Raw genomic sequence first — 14,392 nt, forward strand, 5'->3', positions numbered from 1 at the left:
TGGGCCTTTTCCCTGAGCCAGGACTTTGATTTGTGTTCCTTCTTTGAAGCCACAGCCGCTGCAGCCCAGCAGTCACTCAAGCAGATGGCTGCCTGTGACAGGCCTCTTCTGATGGGTAATAAAAATACCAGAAGCTCCACTGTACTGTGTACAAATACATGAAGCCATTGCAGAGTCCTTTGTATCTCGAGATTCTATTTGGAGAGCGGGCTGATCTTTTCCATGCAGAACCCTCACAGAATGAGCAATCACGCCAGGTGGGTGTTGGAAGCACTATTGTGGTTTGTGAAAGTCAAGTTTTTTTTTGTTTGTTTTGTTTTGTTTTTGTTTTTGTTTTTTTTAATCAGCCTTCAAAACCATATCCTTACCCTCGAGGATTTCTGACCATGATTTGGGGTGGGAGAAGGAGAGAAGAATTTCGATCTTCTTGTACAAAAACCATCAAAGGCACTTCCAAATTGAAAGACTGACTCCAATTATATTGCCTCTCTCTTCCCTAAGAGATGCTGCTCCTGAACAAAACTATGGGAAATCGCAGAACTGGGGATGGGCATGGAAGTGGGGGCAGAATCTAAGTGCCCAGTAAGCCATTTCCGGGGTAATAAATCCAGGAAGAGCTGAGAGTTGATTTTGAACTTATTTTGCTTAATTTATTGCCCCGATGCACAAACTTTTCAGCATCAAATCACCTGGGGAGCTTTTATAAAATTGCAGATTCCCAGCCCCGCCCCCTCACCCAGAGGTTCTGATTGGACAAAGTTAGCCTGGAGCCAGGGAATCTGTATTTTGGACAAGAAGCCTAGGTGATTCTAACCTGCTACTGCTCCATTAAAATGTGATATTAATAAGTTTAAAAGTCACGGGGCCAACTGCAACCCAAGTCAGCTACCTGCTAACTCGGTGGCCTCAATCTGCCAATCATAAGGATTCTGGGTGGGGGTGTGGTAAGTACTGGAGTGGAGAGAAAAGATAATGGATAAGGGATCAGAAGGTCTCGCCTGTCATTTATTAGCCATGTGACCTTGGGCCAATGTCATTGGGAGGCTCAGTGCCTCATCTGTAGAATGGGGCCCATAATTCATGCCTTGCTTACCTCATCAGTTCATGAGGATCAAATGAGAAATAACTTCGTAAAACACTACGTGTTAGAAGTCACACTATTTTCAGAGAGAAGCAGTATTTTCCCTCTTCGGTCTATTGAGGGCACACTCACACTCAGCATCCCCAGATCCAAGTGCCTGTGCTCAGTGAACCAAGGGAAGCCTGGTATAGCATAAGGGCTGATTCCAAACTCAGTTGTCATGACCTGGAAGGAAGTGTTATTCAGAATGGCTAGCTGCATGTTGAAAAGGGAAGATTCTGTAGGCTCCATCCTGCATCAGAGGGCCTTGGAAGTGTGGGTGGGAATTTTAATGTTGCCAGAGGCTATTCTTGTATTAAAAGTGGGGGAGTCCCTAGGCATGGTAAGGACGGAAGCTGGGGGCCTACAAGGGGCATGTACTGGTCTCTTCCTACTTCCCGTGGCCTAGGAAAAGAGCGTCTTGGTACCGATCCTCTCCTTCATCTCCTGCCCTTCCCCTCTATTCTGTCTACTCTTTTTACCTGCCCCTCGGCCGGTCCAGCTATACATGACTACAGTCTGTGCCCTCGGCTCTAAAATCATCCCCCTCAATCAAAACTTGTTCCCTTCCTGCTGGTTCTGAAGCAAATTGACTCCAAATCCAGTGCCCTTGAAGGTGCCTGGTGTAGGTTCTGGCACTCCCACGACTCAGCTTTTGTTTTTAAACCAATTTTTTGTATTTTATCATTTTAGGCCAAGCGTTCTGTCAAGGCTTTCCTGAAGCTGTTCTAGTAAAGGAATATGAGTCATCAGCACCAAGTCAGCCAGGATAATATTGGGGAGGGGTCCCCCGTCCCCCCGCCCAGCCTGCATAGCCTGTGAAAGCCAAGTCAGCAGGTGTCCATGTCTATCGGCCTGATTCCAAATGGCCTATTCCTGGACTCTATCCTCTCCCTCATCCACTCCCTTTCTCTATTTTCCAAGACAAGGCAACAGGGTGATTCTGCTCTGCGTATGGAAGGCCTCCTTCCCCGGAGTTGAGTCATTTTATTACTCAGCTCCAGAGTGTGGCCTGCTGGGCTCTGAGCTGACATGACTGACATGGATTTCCCATCACCTCCAGGTCCCCTCCCATGGAGCTGGCAGCCTCCGTCCTGGGCAGGGCCTGGCTTATGGAGCCTTGTTTTTCTGTTTCCTGATTTCTGGTATGACATGAGGCTCATTGTATCAAAATTCACAAGGCTGATGTCTCCCCAAAGCACCATTAATGAAAACTCGTTCCATGAATATTGTGCTTTGATGAGGGCAGTGTGTCTTCAGCCAACATTTCTAAGGGTTATTTTTGCTTGGTTTGAGGGATGATTTTTTTTTTAACTTCTTTCTTTTAAATTGAGAGGAAAACCAAAATGGATGGGTAGATTAAGAAAAGGTAAATATGGTAAGGTGAAGTTGAGGAAAAGACTAATTTTAGGGACCTCCAAGGGAGGATGAGAGGTGACGGGCTGTTGTCCAGTTGGTGATGCATCAACGTCAGGCAGCTGCAGGCAAAACCGAGAGAGGCCAGAACATAACTACTCTTTTATGATATCCTAGGCCTTACAGATACTCTCTCAGGAATAATAGGCTGCAAAAGTCCTGCTGCATCTCACCAACATGTAGGAGAGATGTCAACAATCTGTCATCCGCTCCCTACTTTATAAATAAAGTTTTACTGCAACAGAGCCATACCCATTCCTACCGTCTGCAATTGCATTCACTCTGTACAGACAGAGAGATTATAGCAGAACCTATGACCCACAACGTCAAAAATATTTGCTATCTGGTCCTTTATGGAAATAGTTTGCCAACACCTGGTCTGGAATGCTGTATCCTCTAGATCACTACTTTACAAACTTTTCCGCTTAGGAATAGAATGCATTTTTTTTGGTAAAGAATATATACTTTTATAAGTTTTACTTATTTGGGTAATCTCTACACCCAACATGGGGCTCGAATTCATGACCCTGAGATCAAGAATCACATGCTCTTCCTACTGAGCCTGCCAGGTACCCCTGTGAAGAATATTTTAAAGGTGGAAGCTCATGAAAAAGATAAGTGCAGGGCTGATACAGGAGGGAAGTGTCACAGAGTCCCACCAGCTCAGCTCAGCTTCTCTCTGGTGTCTCTAGAACCCAGGATTCCATGGAATAGAGATTGAGAATCACTCCAAGTCAAAGCAATCTTGAGAAAGAAGAAGAAAAAACTGGAAGTATCACAATTCCAGATTTCAAGACATACTACAAAGCTGTAATAATCAAAACAGTATGGTACTGGCACAAAAACAGACGAGTGGATCTTAAGAACTGAATAGAGAGCCCAGAAATAGAGCCACGCTTATGTGGTCAATTAATCTATGACAGAGGAGGCAAGAATATAGAATGGGGAAAAGACAGTCTCTTCAATAAATTTGCTGGGAAAACTGGACAGCTACATGTAAGAGAATGAAACTGGACCACTTTCTAACACAATACACAAAAATAAACTTAAAATGAATTAAAAACTTAAATGCAAGACCTGAAACCATAAAAATCTCAGAAAGGAACACAGGAAGTAATTTCTCTGACATCATTCATAGCAACATTTTTCTAGATATGTCTCCTAAGGCAAAGAAAACAAAAGCAAAAATAAACTATTAAGACTACATCAAAATAAAAAGCTTTTGCACAGCAAAGGAAACCATCACCACAACAAAAAGACAATCTACTGAACGGGAGAAGATATTTGGAAATGATATATCTGATAAGGGGTTAATATCCAAAATATATAAAGAACTTGTACAACTCAATACCCAGAAAACAAACAATCTAATTTAAAAATGTACAGAGGACTTGAATAGACATTTTCCCAAAGAAGACATACAGATAGTCAACAGACACATGAAAAGATGCTTAACATCACTAATCATCAGGGAAATGCAAATCAAAACCACGATGAGACATCACCTTATACCTGTCAGGATGGCTAAAATAAAAAGGACAAAAGATAACAGATGCTGGCAAGGATGTGGGGAAAAAAAGGAACTCTCATGCACGGTTGGTGGGAATGTGAGTTGGTACAGCCACTAGGGAAAACAGTATGGAGGTTCTTCAAAAAATTAAAAATAGAGCCGTATGTTCCAATGGTTCCATTACTGGGTGTTTACCCAAGGAAATCAAAAACACCAATTTGAAAAGATATATGCACCCTTATGTTTATTGCAGCATTATTTACAATAGCCAAGATAGGGAAGGAACCTAAGCATCCATTGAGAGATGAACGGATAAAAAAGATGTAGTATATATATGCACTATGGAATATTACTGAGCCAAAAAAAGAATGAAATCTTACCATTTGTGACAACACAGATAGACCTAGATAATATCATACTAAGGGAAATAAGTCAGATTGAAAAAGAGATACCATATGATTTTACTCATATGTGGAATCTGAAAAAAAATGAATAAACATAAAAAGCAGAATCAGGCCTATAAACACAGAGAACAAACTGAAGGTCGCTAGAGGGAAGGGGGGCAATATAGGTGAAGGGGAGTGGGAGGTACAGGTTTCCAGATATGGAATGAATAGGTCGTGGGAATAAAAGATACAGCATAGGGAATATAATGAATGATATTCTAATAGCGTCGTACGGAGACAGGTGGTAGCCACGCTTGTGGTGAGCACAGCATGAGGTACAGGGATCGCGATGAGTCACCGTGTGGCACACCTGAAACTAAGGTAACATTGTGTGTCAACTATACTCAAATAAATCAGTGCAGAGTACGTGCTCTTAAAGACAGGGTACCGCCTTGGTTGCTTCTGTGACTACTGAGTGACTAACACAGAAAATACACTCAAGAGGAGTATGAGGGATGAATCATGGAATGAAGTGCCTCTGGTCAAGAGACCCCACAGTCGCTGTTAAATCTCTCCCTGCCCCCGTCATCTAAAGTCTCCCCAAGAGTGATCTGTGCCCACTGTCTCCTCTTCCTATATCCTCATTACTGGTTTTGACCTTAGCCCGATTGCTCTGCTGGCCCTGTCATCACCCAGGTCCCCAGTGATATTCTTAACTACCACAGTCCGCGGACAGTATTCAGCTCCTAGCTTCAGGTAAGCCTTTGCGCATCTGGCAATTTCTGAATCTTACCACCCTCTGGGCTTCTCTGGACACCATACTCTCCTGGTTGCTTTTTGTTTCTGACCTTTGCTTCCCTAGCTCTGAGATGGGCTCCCTTTTGTCTGCCCCTAAATGATGGTGTCCTGTAAGCCTTGGCATTGCACCAGCTGAAATCTAAATGTTGAGTGCTCACAGGTCACCACTGCAGGTGCCGCCTCCTTCCTAAATTCCAGACTCACTTACTGAATCCCTTGTGAGATAGCCCCACCTGGCGCCCCAAACACAACCTGTCCCAGTCTGAAGTCACTGTGGTCCTCACAAGCCACTTTCTCTTCAGAATTCTCTCCCACGCCTGATGACACTCTCGCTGGCCTGTTCTTTCAACTTCAACCTTGACACCTCAAATCAAACAGCAGACACTGAATTCTACCCACTTTGCTAACTAAGGGCTTCTTCACTCTGTCCCCTTTGTCCATCTCTTATCACCCGTAGGGAAGGCGGCAGCAGTGTCCTATCTGGTCTCCCGAAGCCTACAGCATAGCGCATTCTCCACTGTGCAGCTGTGGGGATTATGTCCCTCCTGCTTTCCCGGTGCTCACATCCTGCCAAGTTCTCCAAGGCATCCCACGGCTCATGGCATAAAGGCCAAAGTCCATTAACGTGACTTACAAGGCAGTATACACGGGCTTGTTCCTTTTGTCTCTCTGAGCTCATCGTGCCTACTTTTCTTCACTCACTGACTCTGAGCCATGCTGCTCTTCTAGTCAAATATGTCATGCTCCTCCCACCCAGAGAGGCTTAATCTACCCTTTCCCTTTGTCTGATACAGTCATCCTTAAATAACACCTATTCATCCAAAAGCCACCGAATCCAAACACCACTTTCTCTGGGATACTGCCTTCCCTGACCAAACCAAATGCAGCCACCATGGGATTTCAGGGCACCGTGAATGTCTCCTTCCTAACTCTTTTTTTTTTTTTTAAGATTTTATTTATTTGAGAGAGAGAGAGAGCATGCACACAAGCAGTGGGGAGGGGCAGAGGGAGAAGCAGACTCCCCGCTGAGCAGGGAGCCCTATGCGGGACTCGATCCCAGGACTCTGAGATCATGACCTGAGCCAAAGGCAGACACTTAACTTACTGAGCCACCCAGGCGTCCTCCTTCCTAACTCTCGTACTTGTCTGGTACTTTTATGCTTGTTCTTGGAATGATTACTCAATATGTATCTCTGGTTACTAGACCCTCATCTTCAAGCAGGCGGGAACAAAGTCTGCTTTTGCTCCTCCACATCCCCCAGTGGCTGCCCATATGGAATGAATAAGTCGTGGGAATAAAAGATACAGCAGAGGGAATATAATGAATGATATTCTAATAGCGTCATCTATACGCTCTAGCTCAGGGCCGGCACCTGAAAGTGCAAATAATCGTTGAGTGAATAAAATCGTATCCTTTTCTAGAATTGTTCCCCTTAGGTCTATCCTGAATGCATTCTACCTCAAAGACCCACCAGATCTTACCCCTACCTGCCCCTAAATGGTTCTTCATTGGGCTGCAGGATAAAGTTAAGCCTCATGCCACACTAGCCCTTTCATGATCTTGACCATTCTCTGGGCTCATGTCCTAGCTCATGGCTGGGTACCTACCGCTGTTGCAAGCCAGGCCTGCTTCCTGATTTGAGCACACCTCATCCTGTCATACCTTTGTTCCTTGTAGAGACTCCATCAGGATTCACCGATGCTTAGCATGTTAGCGCATTTGCTTTCTCTTTCTCTCTCTGTCTGTATGCGTGCGGCGGGGGGGGGGGGGGTATGCATTGGGGGAGCATTTGAGAGTAAGTTGAAGACATTGTGACACTTCACTCCTGAGTATTTCAGCAGCTGTCATCTAAGAATAAGGTCATTCTCCTCTGTAACCACAACATCATTATCCCACTTTGGAAATCTAGCATTAATATAATACCATGATGAAGACTAAATTCATATTTCCCCAGTTGCCCCAGTTATGAACTTTATCACTTCTTGCTTTGTTTTGTTTTTGCTGCTATCTCATCAAATTACCCCTTCCCCATCCCCTGTTCTGTGTCTGGTGTGCTGACTCTTCCTCCTCATTTCCACTCTGATTTCGGGAAGGGCAGAGGTTTCAAGCTGTACATCAAAACCCGTTTCTTCTGCCTGAGCACAGAGCTTGACCTCATTCTGAGCTTCCCTTAAGTTGGGTGTGTGACTATGCAGCCAAGCTCTGATGTACAGTGATGGGTGTAAGCTTCAAGGCTGAAGTTTTTTAGAAGTACCGAGATCTCATCTGTACTCTCTCCTTTTGCCAACTGAATGCAGACAACGAAGACAAGGCTCTAGGGAACAGTGGAGCCAGAAGATAGAAGGAGCCCTGGGTCTTCAAATCACTGGATGGAGGAAAGTGTCATGCCAACCAGGGACACCTGCCCTGGGTTGTGGGTAGGTAGAAATACATTTCTATTATGTTTGAGCCATTATACAGTTGTGGATCTATTTGGGATAGCAGCCAATATCACCAAATGAGGTTAAAGATCCTTCCATGGCAAAGGGAGTCTATATCTTCTTACCCAGAACCTCTCACCTCAAGGGAGAGAGAATAGTGCAGGGAAAGCTTGGATGTCACAGGCCAGGAAACAGGTAGTCCCAGGGGCTAAAGCCCTGAGCCAGACAAGGAGCAGCAATGCAGAGGCTCAGCCCACGGGAACTCCCTGTGTCTAACTATGCCTCTGCACAATGAGGAGTCCATTTCTTAAGTAGTATCAGAGAAAGTAGTCAACACAGAGGCTTTTTATAAATGCAGAAGAACTAGCAAAATAAAGAAAATCCATAAAAGTTTGCTTTGACAATGTGAAAGTAATATGAATAAACAATCACAGCCATTACGTGAACTTCTCATTTAGTCTAATTACCATGCAGCACAATAACAGGATTTATCATGAAATATGTCAGATTTGCTTTGTTGTTAGTTTATTTGATCACAGTGCCAAACTTTGTTCTTGAATGTACAACCTGCCCTGTTTGTTCATGTTGCTGCTCACAGCTTAAAAAACTAGAGGGAAACTTACTATCCTCCTGTCATAAACAGCTTTATGGCTGAATAAAATTTGAGAGCACTTCATCAGTACTTACATTTTGGGGGTTTTGTTAACTTGCTTTCATTTTCGACCATGCGGACTGAATTGGAAAGGCGCTACGCGGCGAGACTGTTGCTGAGCCAGAGACCTGAGGCTTTTGAAGGATCCTGTGGTCTCAGCAAAGCCGGGTTGCTTCATGCCACACTCCTGGTCAGTCAGACAGGCTGGGGTTTGCCAATCAGTTTGACTTTTCTTCCAAGACCTCTGCATCACTGTACATTTAATTAATTACATGTATCACTTGCAAACTTACTTGTATATATTAAGAGCATAAGAATATACCAATGACATTCAAGTGTCCTGGCAAAGCTCCTCTATATGAGCAGAAAGGGAAAATATCACACTCCAACACCAGGTGCTGCTAATACAATAATAACAGCATCCGACACTTACTGGGCAGATGTATGTGGCGGGCATTGTGCTGTTTTATATCTTAATGAATCTTTACAGCAATCCCATGAGGGAGGTAGAGTGGTTCACCACTTCCTCACCTACATTTTGAGAGGATATGGAGCTTCCCAAAGTCACAAAGCCTGGCTAACTGGGGCTAACTCATAGGGGAGGTCAGTAACCTTGTTCGCCTTCTCCAACTTCTCTTTGACACTCTTTCTCCTTTAGTACATCCTGAGAACATACCAGTCCTGGTTTAGGCAAAAGTGAGAGGCAGGAGAATTTGTGTTTACTGCTCTCCCTACTCACTGAAGATGTGGGGAGTATTGACATTGTTTTGAGGGTGAGGTAGGAGAGATCTCATTACATCTTGTTTCAACAATTATGTATTCAACAAATGTATTTATATTCAACATGCATATAAGATCAATGTATATATAAAAATACATACATATATATATAAAACAAATATATATACATATATATTTTAAAAATATATACCACGTATTGGGTGCTGAGGGCAACCCTGTTCTCAACAAGCTTATGACCTACATGGGAAGGCTGAAGAGCCAACAGACAATTACAATACACTGGATAAGTGCTATGATGAGAGAAGCCTAGGCCGCTGTGGGAACCTCTAACCCAAATCTGGGGGCAATTGGGGAAGGCTTCCTGGAGGAAGAGGCATCTATGCTGAGGCCTGTAGGCCAGGAGAGGCTAAAACAGGAGAAGAAAGAAGGCAAGAGAAGAGAGTTCCAGGCAGCAGAACCAGCACAGTGGTGTGGACCAGAAGAGACTGTTGCCTACAGCCTGTTGACATTATATTGGCTTCACCAAATAAGCAAGAAACAGCCCTTTCCAGAAAGTTCTCCCCTCTCTGCTTCAGTGCCTGATTTTCTCAACATTGATCCATTAACAAATATTTCTATCAATAAATGCATCAGATTTATTATTTACTACAGAGAAGGCATTGGGGGAGGCCTTGAGGAGAATGCCAAGAACTCTCAGACCCTGCCTCTGTTTTCAAAGAGGTTACCTGAGTTGTGGGTTTGGAACATTCTCAGAGGAAAAAAAAGAAAGAGAGAGCGAGAGTGAATGTTAACAGTAATGCAGACGTGAAAGGAGGAGGAAGAAAGATGGGAGGACGCAGCACTGGCCTCTGACTTTAGACCCTGACTCAACCACACCCTCGCTATGCAAGCGGGCATGGGCGACCCAACCTTTAGGAGCTTCGGCTCCCCATCCATCACATTGGAACAATAAAAGGTCCCTTTCAGGATGATGGCAGGGATTAAATAGGGACTGCCTGTACATATTTAACATGCTGCTCAGCACAGAGCAAGCTCTCCATAAATGCTTTCGCCGTGATGATATTATTATAATTAGAATGAATTCACCCCATAAATACGTGAGTGCCTCAGGGTGTTTTTGTACTTTTCATTTCAGGACTTCTGGCCGCAAGCCACACCAGCCATCGCCCTAGCACCTGACTCCCCTTCGCCCGTTGGATTCTACCCCCAAGTCGGCGGCATCTGGCCAAAGAAGCCTAACTCAGGAGCTCTGAAGAAGCTGGTTTGCCCATCTCACAAGCTGTCCTCAGAGTCTCCTGGGCACCTCCCTAAATCTCCCTAGACTCCTTGTCTCACCCACACAGAAGGTGGCTCTCTCCTGACCGCTTGCAGCCTACTGTCCTTACTCACTTGGCCATTAATTGTATATCATCCACGAACATCCTTTACCATGTTCTGATATATTATTGATTCTACAAATGCCTATAATATTTGCTAAGTCCACACTACGTGCTGGCAGCACTTAGAGATGGCCTTGCTTAAGGGATAGACGATTATTACATGGGGTTGAAACAACTAGTCCTCAACTGTTATGGAGTGTGTGCTCAAATAGAATCAAAACCAAAAGCATATTTGTTAAAAAAAAAAAAAAAGCTAAGATCTAGTCAATCAATTACTGTTAAAAAACAAGTAAAGACCTATGTGAGAGTTTTGAAATAATAACACTAAAAGCAACCCTTATGTATTTATTTGTTTGCTTAATTGATGGCCGCTGTTGAGGATGTCTCCTGCGCTTTTATTTTTTAATTTTTACTATTATTACTATTTTTTTCTCCTGTGCTTTTAAACCCCGTGCCTGGGGAACCTGGAGCACCATTAGGAGAGGCTGGAGGATGACAGGGAGAGCAGGTTTGCTGGTAATGGTGAGACATGGTAGGCTTGCAGTTGCAGATAAGTTAACTTCAAGGCCTTGGTAGGCCACGCAAGTGAAAATGTCCAATCAATCTGCTAGCAGTTTGGGAATGGAGTCGAGGAGAGAGGCCCGGGCAGAAGGAAATGCAAGCATCCTTTCCAGAGGGAATGGCCACACTCTAAATAGAAGTCTTCTGGTGCCAGAAGTCCAAGGAAGGGGTATGCATTTGCCAGGGTGAGTAACACATCGCCAGGCCTACTTGGACGTCTTTACCCAAGTTGGAGAGACCTGGCTGAGACCCAAGAGGTCTGAGGCTACAGCCCCAGGGGCTTACCTCTGAATTTTTAAACATTTTAAACATTTCCTGTCTTAAAACATCATGTGAATTTTCCATTCCACTCCACGATACACAAATAAGATTTTAAATTACTTTTGAGTAAAACAGACTCTGCTGGATGACAGGCAGCATCCAGCCTGTGGCTTCACATAGGACAAATTATCCCAGGCATACCCGCATAAAAGGGAGCTCACACTTCAGCTTGAAAAGCAAGGCATTCAGCAAGGAGCAAAGTGTTTTCTTTCTTCTCTCTCTCTTTTTTTTTTGGCAGGAATCAGATCATGAGATTGGCTAGCCAATAAACAGGACAAGCATGGGAGGGAGTGGGACCCCAGGCAGGGAAGTTTTGATGAGGGTGAGATCATCAGGAAAGGTCCGGTTGCTGGAAGGGTATATAGCCGAGGGGATTGCCTGGGTGACATCGGGTCTTGGGGCCTTACTGGATGGAGTGAGGACCTCAGAAGGGAGAACGAAGTGTTGGGAACCTGGGTCTTAGCAGTGCTATTGACCGTGAGTGGAAGGATGGGGAGAATACCTGGGGCTGGGCCATCAGGGCACTGTGTGCACTGGGGCTCTGTGAACCAAGGACTCTCGGAGGTTATCGGCAGGGCCACTAACAGGCTGAGATTTCTCTCCAGACTGGAAGCAGATTGCCGGAGTTTCAGTCCCACGGCATATTTCACTGACAGATTGGGTGCGATCTTCCCCAAGGTGGGGGTGTTTCCAAAGCAGAGGAGGAAAGGGAGGCTGGGAGTGGGGAGGAGGTGGGGGAAGGCAGCCGTCAGCTTCGGTGTGGCTCTCGGGCAGTTCTTGCAGCTGTGGACAGAGCAGCAACCACCAGTTCTCTGAGCCTCTGGCGATTCACCCAACCTGGGGAGGAGCGTGGGGGCGATGCGGATGGTACAAGAGGATCCTGAGAGGCTTCCAGACACAGAGCCTAGCCTCAGGATGGGTTTACCGTGCGTGCGAAAGGAGCATCTCTCCTTGCACCAAATTAAACCCATTTGATCAAAATTTGTAATGCAGAAGAGCATAATTAAATTGAAGATTTTAATTAGGCACAGTTTTGATGAAACTTAACAGAGCCAGCAGGAATACTCTTGCTGTCTATTAGGCATAATCCTGCCTGGTGAAGAGCTCTTTAGTTGACTGCCTTTAATGACTGCCCAGCGCTCAGCCTGCTCACTGGTGCTCCAGCCAGCCTGGAGGAGGTGGGGAAGGGAGAGGGGCCTGGGGGTGGAGGAAGGAGTGGGGTGTGCCTCTGCGGGGAGGCAGCTCTTTTCAAAGGAATGTTGGTGCTAAACGTTGGGGGTACCCGATTATCCCCCTTTCATCTGTCACAGTGGAGAAATGGTGCAGAATGCTGTGGAGGGCTGTTTCCCAGCAATGAGTCAGGAAGGAGAGGGCAGGGCTCCCCACAGCCCGAGAGGCACCTCTGCTGGCCTTCTTTGCTAATTGCTCGCGCCCCTCAATGTCACTTCACAAAGCTCTATTCTTCCACCGGCCTCCCAGCAGAAAAGCCAGAAAGAAGGCCTCTGGGGGCAGAGACCAGGGAAGAGCCCTCAGCCTGCCTGCCCGGACTTTCAGAAACACTGCATTGTTGGGGCGCCTGGGTGGCTCAGTCGTTAAGCGTCTGCCTTCGGCTCAGGTCATGATCCCAGGGTCCTGGGATCGAGCCCCGCATCGGGCTCCCTGCTCAGCAGGGAGTCTGCTTCTCCCTCTCCTCCTGCTTGTGTTCCCTCTCTCGCTGTGTCTCTCTCTGTCAAATAAATAAATAAAAATCTTCATAAAAAAGAAAGAAAGAAAGAAAGAAAGAAAGAAAGAAAGAAAGAAAGAAAGAAAGAAAGAAAGAAACACTGCATTGCTGAAGGAATGAAGGAATGAACAGAGCAATAAATGAAGAAGTGATTCACCGTGGAACTCTGCTGACAAAGAGCAGGAGTTAAAAAAACATGGGCTGGTCGCAGCTGCTGCGTTTTTGCAAAAACAACCTGGGTTTCAAAGAGAAATTCTCCCTTCCCTCCTCATCCCGCCCTCCTTCCTTCCTTTATCCAAGTGATGTTTCCAGAGCCTCACTGCGGCAAGCGAAGCACTCTCCCAGGCACTGCACCTTCTATGGCAAATATGTGAGTCCTAGTTCCCTGCCCTTCTGGAGCTAACGGACTAGTGGGACAGACAGGCAGTGCCGACGTATTTAGGAATTAGAAGCTCTGAGAAGGAATAACGGAGCAGTCTTACTTTGGATGAGGCCAGGGTTCAGCAAACCACAGCTGAGGGGCCAAATTTGCCTGTTGTCTATTGTGAATAGATTTTTCTTGGAACGCGGCCACACCTGTTCATTTGCGTTTTGTCTGTGGATTCTTTTGCTTCAAAAGCAGAGCTGAGTAGTTGTGACAGAGACCGTATGTCCTGCACAGCCTAAATTATTTATTATCTGGCTCCTGAAGGAAAATGTGTGCCGACTCGGGCTTTGATGGTCAGGGGAGGCCTCTCAAGAAAGAGCTTGAGCTCAGACCTGGAGGAGAAGTTAGCCTGTGAGGAGCTCCACGCAGGGGGAGGAACAGGAGTGGTGGCCCCACAGTAGGGAGGAGTTAGGTGTGTCCAAGAACCTGCAGGAAGGTCTGTTTGACTGGACAGCGGTGATGGAGACACGGGGCCTGGACAAGTTACCAGAAGAGTGAAGGCCATTTCACTCTGGCCCTTACCATTCCGACCTTGGAAAGGGATGTGGATATGAATCTAAGTGCCCTGGGAAGCCCCTGGAGGGTTTTAAGCAGGGGGGTGATGTGCTGTCATTTTTAAAGAGCCCTCTGGCTCCACTGGTCAGAGGGGCTTGAAGAAGAAACCATCCCTGCTCTGGTTCGATAAAGCAAGAGGTGGTAGATTGAGAGGCAGCTTGGATTAAGGTCACATCAGTGGAGGTGGAAACTCATGGGCAGATTTGGAATACAAATTGACAGGGTTTAGAAATAAATGAAGTGGTAGAGGAGGTAGAAGAGAGAGAGGTCAAGAAGGATCCCACCCAGCATTCTGGCTGGAGGGACTGGGGGAATGGTGATACCTTGTTGAGGTGGAGAAGACTGAGGTTGGGAGAGGAGTCTGGGTGGAATGATTTAAGAA

The 14,392-nt window shown here is 45.7% G+C and overlaps 2 long non-coding RNA genes across 2 annotated transcripts in view; both read left to right on the top strand.

Annotated features, from left to right (window-relative positions):
* LOC144380955 (uncharacterized) overlaps nt 1–136 on the top strand; it is an 81,978-nt gene extending 81,842 nt beyond the window's left edge. Inside the window, exon 3 of the long non-coding RNA XR_013445314.1 lies at nt 50–136. This is a non-coding gene — a long non-coding RNA (uncharacterized LOC144380955). The remainder of the gene's footprint in view (nt 1–49) is intronic.
* Nucleotides 134–10,663, top strand: LOC144380954 (uncharacterized). The gene is made up of 3 exons (XR_013445313.1): nt 134–257; nt 7,529–7,648; nt 10,180–10,663. It is a non-coding gene; the product is annotated as an uncharacterized LOC144380954 (long non-coding RNA).
* The last annotated feature ends 3,729 nt before the right edge of the window (nt 10,664–14,392 follow it).

Source organism: Halichoerus grypus, chromosome 2 (genome assembly GCF_964656455.1).
Source record: "Halichoerus grypus chromosome 2, mHalGry1.hap1.1, whole genome shotgun sequence".
In the NCBI taxonomy this organism is placed as follows: Eukaryota; Metazoa; Chordata; class Mammalia; order Carnivora; family Phocidae; genus Halichoerus; species Halichoerus grypus.